Source organism: Maniola jurtina, chromosome 7, assembly GCF_905333055.1.
Source record: "Maniola jurtina chromosome 7, ilManJurt1.1, whole genome shotgun sequence".
In the NCBI taxonomy this organism is placed as follows: domain Eukaryota; kingdom Metazoa; phylum Arthropoda; class Insecta; order Lepidoptera; family Nymphalidae; genus Maniola; species Maniola jurtina.
In genome coordinates this window covers 3017303-3032710 of record NC_060035.1, presented here as the reverse complement: position 1 = coordinate 3032710, position 15408 = coordinate 3017303, and the positions used below count along the sequence as shown (strand labels likewise).

The 15408-nt window shown below is 37.9% G+C and overlaps 1 protein-coding gene across 2 annotated transcripts in view; it reads right to left on the bottom strand.

Moving 5' to 3' along the window:
• The window catches only part of LOC123866863 (cystinosin homolog), a 50846-nt gene that overhangs the window by 32032 nt on the left and 3406 nt on the right, over positions 1–15408 (bottom strand). Inside the window, exon 2 of one of the 2 annotated variants that reach the window (XM_045908602.1) lies at positions 14689–14756. The gene's annotated coding sequence lies outside the window, so the exon portion shown is untranslated. Of the gene's footprint in view, positions 1–2077; positions 2332–14688; positions 14757–15408 lie in introns of those variants that run through there. The other variant, XM_045908603.1, reaches the window with a different exon arrangement.

Here is a 15408-nt window from a genome sequence, read left to right as displayed (position 1 = left end):
AGTTCAGATCGTATTTGCTACCGGAATTGACACCGTGTAAGGAATATCATTTACACTCTTTACTTAGGTCTTCTTTTTTGCTATGCGACACCTGCTTTACCTGACAGTGATAGCGGTGAAATTGTTTTCATAAAGGTTAAATTACATCAACATTCACAATGAAGAGTAGTGCCATCCTTTTCACATTAATTTTATAGAAATCTGACGCCCGCGACTTCGCACGCGTGGATTTAGATTTTTTAAAATACCGTGGGAACTCTTTGATTTTACGGGATAAAAAGTAGCCTATAGTCACTCTCCATGTCTTAATCTATACTCATGCAAAATTCACGTAGATCCGTTGCTCCGTTGCGACGTGATTGAAGGACAAACCAGCAAACAAACACACTTTCGCATTTTTAATATGGATAATAATGACAGCATAATTTTTTTACCAGGTGAGATCGCAATAAAGGGTAATCTTGTAATGGAATAAACATCTAAATCTACATAAAAAACCCGGCCAAGTGCGAGCCAGACTCGCGCAGTGAGGGTTCCGTACTCGGGTATTTTTCCAACATTTTGCACGATAAATCAAAAACTATGATACATAAAAATAAATAAAAATCTGTTTATGTACAGGTAAAGCCCTTTCATATGATACCCCACTTGGTATAGTTATCTTACTTTGAAAATTGAAAGACGTTTTAATTTTTTTTTAACTGATGTAACCACAAATTCGCGGTTTTCAGATTTATTCCTGTATTTATGCTATTAGACCTACCTACCTGACCAATTTCATGATTCTAGGTCAACGGGAAGTACCCTATAGGTTTCTTGACAGAGAGACAACGAAGTGATCCTATAAGGGTTCCGGTTTTTCCTTTTGACGTACGGAACCCTAAATATGCAGCAAAACGAATCAATTGCCGCGTAGGTACGTTCAAAGCAGTGTTACTTAGCTACTTATAACAACCTGTTAATCATGAACCGCAGCTAAACTACATGCGTAACATTATTCGTCAAGGTAACCTGATGTAAAGCGAATTCTTTTGCAAATGCTTCTTGAAACCAATTTTTTAAATACATCGATGTTATAGTCTTAAATATAATACTGTCCATACTCATAAATGCGAAAGTGTGTCTGTCTGTCTGTCTGTCTGTCTGTCTGTCTGTCTGCCTGCCTGTCTGTCTGTCTGTCTGCCTGCCTGTCTGTCTGTATGTCTACTTGCTAGCTTTTCAAGTTTAAACGATTTTGATGTAATTTGATACCTAGCTAGCTTACATCCCGGGGAAGGGCATAGGTTACTTTTTATCCCAGAAAATCAAAGAGTTTCCACTGGATTCTTAAATTCCATCCGTTCAAACGATTTAAATGAAATTTGGTACACAGGTAATTTGCGTCCTGGAAATTGACATATTACAATTTTTAACGCGGAAAATCAAAAAGTTCCCACGGGATTTTTAAAAACCTAATTCCTCGCGGAAAAAGTCGCGGGCATCAGCTAGTAAGTTATAACTGACAAAAGGTCGGCCACAATTTATCATCATCATGATCAACCCATTATCGGCCCACTAATGAGTACGGGTATCCTCTCAGAATGAGAATGGCTTAGGTCATAGGGCCATAGAAAGGGCACCCTCAGGTATCAGGCATGCAGGTTTTCCCACGATGTTTTCCTTCACCGTTAAATCAAGTGATACTTACGAAAAGTGTAAGGTGCGTGCCCAGGATCGAAGCCCCGACCTCCAGAATAGAAGGCTCGAAAAACTTAAACCAATTTATTAAGCCTGCTATCGCTGAAACTAATTGTTATCAGCTAGGTTACTTAAGTTACATATAATTTTATTATTAAAGTTAAAAGTCTACTTTTATTAAATTAAAGTTGGCACGCCATGTTTTTACAAATAATTCAATACATACAAAAAATATAATTATAAAATATCTTATTCAATAAGATCACGCAAAAATAATTTTTCATAATAATTAACTTACTACAAGCCAAAACTAGCATTAAAATTATTAATAAATAATATATTTTATATTATTAACGCTTTTATTATTAAAAACAAAAAAAAAACAAATAAAAAAACTCACAATTTCCCAAGAATAAATAAACTCGCAAACAAAACGGCAAAACAGGAATACTGTCCACAAAAACACTTCACAATTTATAAAAACTACAACAAGCTATATTCAATAAAATAAAATTTATAATGCACTGAAATAAATATTAATTATTAATTTCAACTAAAATTGAATTTATTTTTCGACTTGAAATTTTAAAAGACGCGCGTTCCATGCAACGGCACGTCGGATTATGATAAGAGCGCATCGGCCGGTTTCAATTATACCAACTGTACGTTAACGAGTCAAGAAGTCAGGTGTAGGCACATGTAGCATGGACTACACGAACCGTTTACCAGCCACAGCGCCGGACCGGGTTCTTACAGATTACTGAAGAAAACCGGTGCCCGGATGTGCGTAAGGCATCCCGCCGCCAAATCCCACATCCATAGTTCGAGTTTTCTCCATTGCGCCTTTAAAAACCATGACACTTTAATCCGGCGCTTCCTCTACTTAAGGACGTATTTGCACACTTGTATAGATTTTCGGTACGCTTTGTGGCTAAAATATACTAAGTAAATTGGAACTACAGATTGCTAAAAATAGATTGGTCCTTTATCTCCAGAGATCGAGTAATTTTTTGATAAAATCATTAATTTTGATACTATAAGAACGATTTTCCTTCACCTCTTCCACGCAGAATTAACGATTTAGGGTCAAGTTTAGGTACATTTTTCTCAGTTTACGTACGGATTTTATTCTTCTAATAAATATTTTCCGTTAGCACATAATGTGTACCTCAAAATGTGAGATTATTATATTAATAGTATTATAAAAATAAATAAAAACATCGTGTATAAATTTTTCACGTATTTTGCTTCAACCGCAAACCTTAATACAGTGCACTAAGGGTTATTTTGATATTGGGCAGGCAATGGTATGATTTCAAAATTATATCAGTCAGCGGCTAGCCGCCTTCGTGGGTGGTCTCTGCGTCGGTTGCTATAATTTTTTGATGTGGAAAAGATCGCTGTACGAACACAAAATAGTTCGACAAAACCCTAACTGATATTTATAGGTACTTATTCCGTGATTGTGCTGATATTTTGGCAAGGTAAGATAATAATGGTAATAAGGTAAGGTAATTATGTACCTATTATCACATTTTATCGTTAGCTGGATTTTTTTCTTGAGCATGATAGTGACCTGATAGTGCACTTCGAAGGCTGCGACAGGAACTTGAAGACTAGAAGAACTAGATGTGTCCAGTTTGGGCTCGTTTTCTTAGTCATGACGAGATCTTACCTCCGGATTTGTGGAGTGACCTGATGGTATACCTCGAAAGTCACTATTGGAACTCGGAGACGAATAGAGCTAGGTGTTTCGAGTTTGGGCTCATTTTCTTAGTCATGATGAGATCTTACCTCCGGATTTGTGGAGTGACCTGATGGTATACCTCGGAAGTCACTATTGGAACTCGGAGACGAATAGAGCTAGGTGTTTCGAGTTTGGGCTCATTTTCTTAGTCATGATGAGATCTTGCCTCCGGATTTGTGGAGTGACCTGATGGTATACCTCGGAAGTCACTATTGGAACTCGGAGACGAATAGAGCTAGGTGTTTCGAGTTTGGGCTCATTTTCTTAGTCATGATGAGATCTTACCTCCGGATTTGTGGAGTGACCTGATGGTATACCTCGAAAGTCACTATTGGAACTCGGAGACGAATAGAGCTAGGTGTTTCGAGTTTGGGCTCATTTTCTTAGTCATGATGAGATCTTACCTCCGGATTTGTGGAGTGACCTGATGGTATACCTCGGAAGTCACTATTGGAACTCGGAGACGAATAGAGCTAGGTGTTTCGAGTTTGGGCTCATTTTCTTAGACATGATGAGATCTTACCTCCGGATTTGTGGAGTGACCTGATGGTATACCTCGGAAGTCACTATTGGAACTCGGAGACGAATAGAGCTAGGTGTATCGAGTTTGGGCTCATTTTCTTAGACATGATGAGATCTTACCTCCGGATTTGTGGAGTGACCTGATGGTATACCTCGGAAGTCACTATTGGAACTCGGAGACGAATAGAGCTAGGTGTTTCGAGTTTGGGCTCATTTTCTTAGACATGATGAGATCTTACCTCCGGATTTGTGGAGTGACCTGATGGTATACCTCGGAAGTCACTATTGGAACTCGGAGACGAATAGAGCTAGGTGTTTCGAGTTTGGGCTCATTTTCTTAGTCATGATGAGATCTTTCCTCCGGATTTGTGGAGTGACCTGATGGTATACCTCGGAAGTCACTATTGGAACTCGGAGACGAATAGAGCTAGGTGTTTCGAGTTTGGGCTCATTTTCTTAGTAATGATGAGATCTTACCTCCGGATTTGTGGAGTGACCTGATGGTATACCTCGGAAGTCACTATTGGAACTCGGAGACGAATAGAGCTAGGTGTTTCGAGTTTGGGCTCATTTTCTTAGTCATGATGAGATCTTACCTCCGGATTTGTGGAGTGACCTGATGGTATACCTCGGAAGTCACTATTGGAACTCGGAGACGAATAGAGCTAGGTGTTTCGAGTTTGGGCTCATTTTCTTAGTAATGATGAGATCTTACCTCCGGATTTGTGGAGTGACCTGATGGTATACCTCGGAAGTCACTATTGGAACTCGGAGACGAATAGAGCTAGGTGTTTCGAGTTTGGGCTCATTTTCTTAGTAATGATGAGATCTTACCTCCGGATTTGTGGAGTGACCTGATGGTATACCTCGGAAGTCACTATTGGAACTCGGAGACGAATAGAGCTAGGTGTTTCGAGTTTGGGCTCATTTTCTTAGTCATGATGAGATCTTACCTCCGGATTTGTGGAGTGACCTGATGGTATACCTCGGAAGTCACTATTGGAACTCGGAGACGAATAGAGCTAGGTGTTTCGAGTTTGGGCTCATTTTCTTAGTAATGATGAGATCTTACCTCCGGATTTGTGGAGTGACCTGATGGTATACCTCGGAAGTCACTATTGGAACTCGGAGACGAATAGAGCTAGATGTTTCGAGTTTGGGCTCATTTTCTTAGTCATGATGAGATCTTACCTCCGGATTTGTGGAGTGACCTGATGGTATACCTCGGAAGTCACTATTGGAACTCGGAGACGAATAGAGCTAGGTGTTTCGAGTTTGGGCTCATTTTCTTAGACATGATGAGATCTTACCTCCGGATTTGTGGAGTGACCTGATGGTATACCTCGGAAGTCACTATTGGAACTCGGAGACGAATAGAGCTAGGTGTTTCGAGTTTGGGCTCATTTTCTTAGTCATGATGAGATCTTACCTCCGGATTTGTGGAGTGACCTGATGGTATACCTCGGAAGTCACTATTGGAACTCGGAGACGAATAGAGCTAGGTGTTTCGAGTTTGGGCTCATTTTCTTAGTAATGATGAGATCTTACCTCCGGATTTGTGGAGTGACCTGATGGTATACCTCGGAAGTCACTATTGGAACTCGGAGACGAATAGAGCTAGGTGTTTCGAGTTTGGGCTCATTTTCTTAGTCATGATGAGATCTTACCTCCGGATTTGTGGAGTGACCTGATGGTATACCTCGGAAGTCACTATTGGAACTCGGAGACGAATAGAGCTAGGTGTTTCGAGTTTGGGCTCATTTTCTTAGTCATGATGAGATCTTACCTCCGGATTTGTGGAGTGACCTGATGGTATACCTCGGAAGTCACTATTGGAACTCGGAGACGAATAGAGCTAGGTGTTTCGAGTTTGGGCTCATTTTCTTAGTCATGATGAGATCTTACCTCCGGATTTGTGGAGTGACCTGATGGTATACCTCGGAAGTCACTATTGGAACTCGGAGACGAATAGAGCTAGGTGTTTCGAGTTTGGGCTCATTTTCTTAGTCATGATGAGATCTTACCTCCGGATTTGTGGAGTGACCTGATGGTATACCTCGGAAGTCACTATTGGAACTCGGAGACGAATAGAGCTAGGTGTTTCGAGTTTGGGCTCATTTTCTTAGTAATGATGAGATCTTACCTCCGGATTTGTGGAGTGACCTGATGGTATACCTCGGAAGTCACTATTGGAACTCGGAGACGAATAGAGCTAGGTGTTTCGAGTTTGGGCTCATTTTCTTAGTAATGATGAGATCTTACCTCCGGATTTGTGGAGTGACCTGATGGTATACCTCGGAAGTCACTATTGGAACTCGGAGACGAATAGAGCTAGATGTTTCGAGTTTGGGCTCATTTTCTTAGTCATGATGAGATCTTACCTCCGGATTTGTGGAGTGACCTGATGGTGTACCTCGGAAGCCACTATTGGAACTCGGAGACGAATAGAGCTAGGTGTTTCGAGTTTGGGCTCAATTTCTTAGTCGTGATGAGATCTTACCTCCGGATTTGTGGAGTGACCTGATGGTATACCTCGGAAGTCACTATTGGAACTCGGAGACGAATAGAGCTAGGTGTTTCGAGTTTGGGCTCATTTTCTTAGTCATGATGAGATCTTACCTCCGGATTTGTGAAGTGACCTGATGGTATACCTCGGAAGTCACTATTGGAACTCGGAGACGAATAGAGCTAGCTGTTTCGAGTTCGGGCTCATTTTCTTAGTCATGATGAGATCTTACCTCCAGATTTGTGGAGTGACCTGATGGTATACCTCGGAAGTCACTATTGGAACTCGGAGACGAATAGAGCTAGGTGTTTCAAGTTTGGGCTCATTTTCTTAGTCATGATGAGATCTTACCTCCGGATTTGTGGAGTGACCTGATAGTATACCTCGGAAGCCACTATTGGAACTCGGAGACGAATAGAGCTAGGTTTTTCGAGTTTGAGCTCATTTTCTTAGTCATGATGAGATCTTACCTCCGGATTTGTGGAGTGACCTGATGGTATACCTCGGAAGTCACTATTGGAACTCGGAGACGAATAGAGCTAGGTATTTCGAGTTTGAGCTCATTTTCTTAGTCATGATGAGATGTTACCTCCGGATTCGTGAAGTGACCTGATGGTATACCTCGGATGTCACTATTGGAACTCGGAGACGAATAAAGCTAGCTGTTTCGAGTTCGGGCTCATTTTCTTAGTCATGATGAGATCTTACCTCCGGATTTGTGGAGTGACCTGATGGTATACCTCGGAAGTCACTATTGGAACTTACAAAACGAGCTCAAACTCATAACATCTAACTCTACTCGACTGGAAAGTCCAATAGTGGCTTTTGAAGTATACCTTCAGAGCACTCCAACAAGTTTCAAGGTATAATCTCGTCATAACTAACAAAACGAGCCCAAACTCGAAACACCTAGCTCTATTCGTCTCCAAGTTCCAATAGTGACTTTCGAGGTATACCATCAGGTCACTCCACAAATCCGGAGGTAAGATCTCATCATGACTAAGAAAATGAGCCCAAACTCGAAACACCTAGCTCTATTCGTCTCCGAGTTCCAATAGTGACTTCCGAGGTATACCATCAGGTCACTCCACAAATCCGGAGGTAAGATCTCATCATGACTAAGAAAATGAGCCCAAACTCGAAACACCTAGCTCTATTCGTCTCCGAGTTCCAATAGTGACTTCCGAGGTATACCATCAGGTCACTCCACAAATCCGGAGGTAAGATCTCTTCATGACTAAGAAAATGAGCCCAAACTCGAAACATCTAGCTCTATTCGTCTCCGAGTTCCAATAGTGACTTCTGAGGTATACCATCAGGTCACTCCACAAATCCGGAGGTAAGATCTCATCATTACTAAGAAAATGAGCCCAAACTCGAAACACCTAGCTCTATTCGTCTCTGAGTTCCAGTAGTAGGTTCCAAAGTATGCAATTTCATCAAGTCGGGAGGTAATGTAATGCTATCCTTCTCAGATTATTTTAGTCATAGTAGGAGCTCATAATTTCATAAGCATGGAAATGTTGTTCATTGCCAAGAAGTCATGGTGAAATATTTCATCATCAGACCCTTAGTCTGTAGGCACTGTTCTACTTACTGTATTATTGTCAAGATACATACATATTTAAAAAAAAAACTGTTAAAAAAAAATAGATGACCAAATATAAAATAAAATAAAAATATCAAAGTATCAAAATCAAGTCGATTCACTCATTTTGACGCAGCTGTGTGCGTGTGGGCAGTGTACTTATGTAGTAGTGCAATTTTGATACCTATTCATTTTGCAAAGACGTCCTTAAGGTCAAGTATTAGAAGCGCCAGGATAACCTAACCCGGGGGTATAACTGGAAATGTATGGCACAGCTTTCAAAAACAAAAGTATTTTCTTTCTTTCTTTCAAAAGTGACTAGAAAGAAAGAAAAAACATTTATTTTTGAAAGCTGTGCCACTCATTACCAGTTATACCTACGGGTTAGGTTATCTCGGCACCTCTAATATTTGAGCATTAAAGTCAAAAGACCTCAAATAGAAGAAGCGCCGGAATAAACTGTGTCATGTGTGGCACAACCCGACTAAAAGTTTGACGCTGAAAAATTTTAGATACATTTCGATCTTTGATTGGACAGTTTTGAAAGTGGAACTAAGAACAAAGAACTCAAAACTCTAGTGGGATCGAAGTTAGAATTTATCCGGGTCTATTTAAACATCCAGAGACGTTACTATTGTCCGAATCCGACTAGATGTACACAATTTCATAAGAGTTGTGCCCATGAAATTTTCGTTACTATCTTCTGATATCGTCTAAAGACTAATCTTGAAGCGATATTGGTCCAAGACAACTGGTCCGGTGTGGGTCCGATACTTGCACAAGTGCCCATAGTTCGAGAAAATATTAGAAGATTAAAAATAATTAGTATGACATGCAACTTCAGTTTTTTACTAAGAACTCATGACGTGCAATACCAAACTCTATCATTATCATTCTCCATGTTGCAATTAACTGCATTTGAAGACGTGAATGATTCAGCAATTTTAAAATAAATTCAGCTTTGATTTAATTGTTTTGTTGGTAGATTACGTCATAAAATCGCAATACATTGTAACAGATTGTACAGAAGAGCATCATATTATTGTAGTTTTAAATTCACCTTAATTAGAAATTAACACTGGTTAAGAGATTTCCATAAGCAGAGTTCGGTGAAGCTAGTTAAACATTTTCAGTATTCTGTAGAACTAAGTGCTAAATTCAATTTTGATTTTATTATTTTGGTTTTTTTACATTATAGGCAAGCGCTTGGCAAACACACCTGCTGGAAAGTGATGATGTGGCCTAAGATGGGAGATGTTGCAATCAAAACGAATCTGTGCGTTAATTTTGTTTGTCTCTTTCTTGACTTTAGCGTACAAACTTGCGTGCCGCGTAGACCCTACCGCCCGCCCGGCCCGTAAACAGATTACAGAGAGTATGTGCATGAAAGATAATAGATCCTGAGCAATTCATACGTTAACCTCAAGTGCGGTTTAGTTTCGGCAATGAACTAGATTAGATAATACAACTACACTACTGACAAGTGCTAGAAAATTGTAGGTACAGCGTTACATAAGTTCGTTGTCTTTCAATTAAGTAACAAGATATAGCTATAGCACATCTCTGACACTTCATACAAGCGAATCTACTATCAACAAGGACAGCTTCATACGTAAATCGAGCGGGACAAGGACAACATTTTACATAATACCTTATGTTGGAGGCGCGGAAGGAGTGAGTGTCGCTTCTTTACGTGATAAAAGTTAGTATTCTTCGACTGCTGACCGACGACCTGAAGCCTTGTGGCAGGGAGCGGGTGGATGAGGAAAGCGGAGAGCCGTGTTTGGTGGCGCGCTCTTGGAATATATAATATTATGTCCAGCTGTAGACGCATACAGGCTGATTAAATGGAATTATCTGAATATAGACCGTCTGGTATTAACTTCAGTTGGGTTAGTGACAGACTTTTCACTTAAGTCATAACTAAGCTCATTGTAGCCGTGGTGAAAATTATTTCAATCTTCCATCCAATAAATACTCACTCACTCACTGATAACTAGCGCAAACCCATTGGTTAGAGAATGATGCGAATTTAGTTTCTAAACGATCAGAATCAGTACCAATATTATAATGTTATCAGATAACTAATTAAAACGATATCAAGCTGTTATTGGGGTGTGAAATGGGGAATTTCAACCCATTCTAGATAACAATGCCACAGTGGATATTCCGGACTTGTATTACCTATAACAAGATCTGGATTTACCAAGAAAACAACCAACTGTGTACCGAGGCAAAATGCAGAGAATTTTAGAAAATCTGTCTGTGAATTTCTCGAGAGAAACGTATTTCCTGAATATTTTTCAAAGTTCAGAAATACTTATTAAAAAATATATTTTATTTGGGACCGAAAACACAGAACATAGAAACATACAGAAAAAGATATAGATCACGAATACTTACATAGTCCTTAATAAAATACGGCCTTCCATGAACCGAGAAAACGCCATTTCCTGTCTGGTATCTAAATATATAAAAGGAAAAGCTGACTGACTGACCGACTGACTGACTGAATCATCGCAACACCAGATTAGAACACAATCAAGAGCTAACTTGCTATACTAAAACAATCACCACCGAGATAACATTTTAAAACTTATATGAGCACCTTTGTGAATCTATGCTAATATTTTAAAGAGGTAAAGTTTGTTTGTTTGTAGGGGGTAATCTCTGGAACTACTGGACCGATTTTGAAAATTCTTTCACCAGTAGAAAGCTACATTATTCCTGAGTGACAGAGGCTATATTATTTTATTTTCAAAAAATTAGAGATCCCTACGAAAAATATTAGGCCCTACGAAGCCGGGGCGGGTCGCTAGTGTTCACATACGAGTAAGTTTGCATGCAGCAAGTTTAAAACTGGATACAAGCGCCTCAATAAGTCAAGTTATCAGCAAATAAAACAATAAAACCAAATAAAACATACCCAAACTTGTTTTAATTCAGATAAGCACAATCGCAAAGTTAATTATAACAAAAAGCACTTATCAAGTGATCTCAGATTTATCGAAGTTTGCATAACCTATCCGATATGCTTGGGGCTTTTGACCTAAAATTTGGCATAGTCACGAAACGCATGAGATAACTAAATATTTAGATTAGAATGTACAATTCCATGAAATTCAAACCAATCTAAACTACCTCCCTGGCGCTGTGGTCATGTTAGTGAGAGGTCCCGGGTTCGATTCCCAAAAGGTGTTTCGAATTTTATAATTTCTAAATTTCTGGTCTGGTCTGGTGGGAGGCTTCGGCTGTGGCTAATTACCACCCTTCCGGGAAATCCGTACCGACGAGTGATTAAGCGTTTCAGTACGATGCCGTGTAGAAAATCAAAGGAGTATAAGGATTTGATGAAAAACTATTATATCCCCCTCCAGATTAATCCGCTTCCATCTTAGGCTGCATCATCACTTACCACAGGATAAGATTGCCGCCAGATTGCCGCCAGAAGTACCTACCAACTTTAAGCGATAAGATTTTTTTTTACCCATCAAATATGCAAACACGTCTGCCTATCTTACCCAAAAATCTATGCAAGTTTTTGGGCAAGGTGACAGCAGCTCTCAAAAATCTGTAGACAGTGCTCTATTTAAGGAGTACGCTGCCTGGGGCAAATCTGCCTGTCGAGAGTGACTCTACCATCGCGGATTGAGGATCCTCAGACGTATTTTTATGTAGGTAAATTCTGCTTATGGTGCCCAAATTTTGAGAAATTGTAAAAAATATTATTTGTTAATAGAAACACATTCTGTGAAAATTTTAACTCTCTCCCTATTATGGTTCACGAGATACAGCCCACTGAAAGACAGACGGATTGACAGCGGGCGAACAGCGGAGGCTTAGTAATAGGGTCCTGTTTGCACCCTTCGGGTACGGAACTCTAAAAATCACAAATGGTCGCATTTAGCTTATAAATTATTATTAGTTGGGTCACTGTACTAGTAGAATAATAAATAGTATGTCATTTATGATATCCAGAATGATAACAACTATTGCACAATCTAATATTAATAACATAACATGTTATCGACTTGCAAAAGATGAATTCATCTCTTATCTCTCTATGACATGGCAGAATGTTGATATGAATAGAATCCTATACAGACTGTGACGTCATTGTACATACTAACGGCAGGCCCATTAGTAAATGACTGTGCACTTTTCTCAATACAATGAATCGTCTTATCATGATGGCTGAATTTTTCAATAAGATTTTTGTACCGTGTTATTTGCCTACATTTTTGTGCAAATATGCGCTAATTTTTGCCTACATAGTGGACTGAAATCCGAAAGTTCTTACATTGAGATCCCATTCGTTACTGCTACAGCCTACAAACAATATGTACCTATCAACTGGTAAAAGTTATTAAAAGATCTTTAACAATTGAAGTTATCAGAATGTAAATCAGATTGCTAATGGGAATTCGCTGTTAACCTCAGTTAAATGGGTTCGTTCAATAAAAATTGTAAAGGTTTAAGGTTCACAAACTTGTGTTATTTGACAAACAAGATTATATTAATAACTTTAAGCAAAGATATACCCTAATTGTCGCTATTTTAGAAATAAATTTTATTAATCACTAGCTTATGCCAGCGACTTCGTCCGCGTGGACTACACATAAGCTTTGCGTTGATAGATCAGTCAGTCAGTCCTTTTCCTTCTATATGTATATTTAGATTATCACCATACATTCATTCATTCGAAGCCACTTTTTAACCCCCGACCCAAAAGAGGGGTGTCATAAGGTTGACGTGTGTATCTGTCTGTGGCATCGTAGCTCCTAAACTAATAAACCGATTTTAGTTTATTATTTTTTTGTTTGAAAGGTGGCTTGATCGAGAGTGTTCTTAGCTATAATCTAAGAAAATCGGTTCAGCCGTTTGAAAGTTATCAGCTCTTTTCTAGTTACTGTAACCTTAACTTGTCGGGGGCGTTATAAATTTTTAATTTACACTTGTAGCAAGATTTATAGCTAAATAACTATAAGTTAATCACTTTCCAATTGCAATGACGATGACTTGACAAGTTTATAGCTATTGTCATAATAGGGGCAAATTGCTGATGAATTGCACGAAGCCTAGGACACTAGACGTTGTTTAAAAATAAACTGGATATAATGACGTCACCCTTTTCATCACACTTTGCAATCGATTTTATATACATACCTATGTTTATGCAGCACGTTTGATAAATCCATAGACAAACCATATTACATAACAAAAGCTACTGAGGTAGATAAATCCTGTCCAGTTAGTGATTAAATAGAAATTACAAAGTAAGAGATGGGCAAATAGATACTAAATAATAAAAAACACGTGATACTAACATAATATTATTATGTGCATAAGACATAATGTATATTATTATTTTACTTTCATCATTATCGATGCTTTATGAAGTCATTTACATATACTAAACCGTATTAATGTTATTCAAACAATGAATGAAAACATCGTGATAAAAATATTTAAGTACAGTCCTACAACTCATAAAATATATTGAGTTCAAAAACCTAATTTTAAAAATACGATAAACCTCAAAACACAATGATCACAACAATATTCCTATTTTACTATCCTACTATAGACATTAGACAAAGAAAAAGAAAGATTTTTATTTAAATAACTTTTACAAGGGCTTTTGATCCGATCGATATCCGGATGCCATATTTTTATTTTAGGCGTATTTTAAGGGGTAGACTTTAAGGGTAGAGGGGGTGCATTGTTTAAGGACTTTAGGGGTAGAGTTTAAGTCAGGGCTGGCATTGCTTAGACAAAGTTTTAAAACAGGTGTTTAAATGATGATTTTTATTAAAATAAAGTTTTTAACTGTTTGAAAAATAATTTTTTAAATTGTTTTTTCCAACCCTGAGAAAAGTGAAACTAACATAATACGACTGAAGACACGGCATACGAGTATAATCATAATTTTCCGAATTATCTTCTGTAGGTAAGTTAAGACGGGGGCATTAGCTAATATAGCAAGCTAGTACCTACTTGCTTAATAAAAGATAATGAAAGAGATATCACAATGCCCTTGACACTTCGAAGTGGTTGACATCTTTTGTAGTTTGAAGACATTTCAAGAGGTTGATAACATGAGTGATACGCGTGACTGTCTATATTTTAGTTGTTATTTTTGTAAATTTAAACAGTTTTACTTTTTGTAATTACTTATTAAAAACCGGCCAGACTCACGCACCGAGGTTATTTGTGCTATATAACCTACCTTATACTAAATTACTTAGACTAAATTTCATGGTTCTAGGTCAATGGGAAGTACCCTATAGGATTTCTTGACAGACACGACGGACGGACGGACGGTCGGACGGATATACAGACAGACAACAAAGTGATCCTATACCTATGGGTTCCGTTTTTTCCTTTTGAGGTACGGAAATAAATTATGTCATCACCTTTATAAAAACTGATCCGTAAATATACAAGTAGGTAATTTAAAAAGTTTTTAAAAATACCCAGACCTGCGGTTTGAATTGCATCTTTTATTTTTGATTGTTTCAGATATTTTTCTACCTTTGCATAGCGTACCTCCAGTGTTAAAAATAGTCGACTGACTAGCAGTCAAAACATTTCTTTTGTTGTTGCATTCTGATAATAATATTATCGCAAAGAAACTTAAAAACTTACCTACTTCACAGCCATTTCAGTCCAAAAATACTTTAGCGTGGAATGTGTCATGTATGCAAAGTTTTCATCTGGAAAAAAATATCTTTATTAGATACTCACATAATACAATATTTCAAGATAATTGGGATTATAAAAATAATAAGTCCTAAAATTAATGATCAATGAAAATGTTCTACTGGCCAATTTTCAACTAATATCAAAGTTTTAGTAACCTACTAAAGCAGCAGATTATTTAGAAAATCCAATTGAAAATTATACTCTAGATAATAAAACTTTTTTTTATAAACCACTATTTACTGAAACTAAGCTCTAGTACTTATGTATATATTTACAAAGTAAGTTTAAAGTAAGCACATCTGAAACTATTAACGATTATAATAATAGTTATTCACTTTTCCCCAACTAAAATTGAAAAAATTATATACATTGAGTTTTGATATATTTTAAGGTTTGTAAATATGTTTGGAGTTTGTAATTTGGAGGATGAAACTTAATAAATCAGCTTGTGTTAGGAGTAAAATTAACCACTACTTTTATCACACAAAAAGCGTTGTGAAAAATATATGTAGAGTTATATTCAAAACAGATTAAATGATTGCATGAAGGGCTTTCTATTCTAATCTATTAGCCAGTTGCGCAATGGGCGGAGGAAATAATTTTGCGAAGAGCATCTTGACTCTTGAGCCATTATCCTATGGATTAGAGAGTTCGCCTACAATT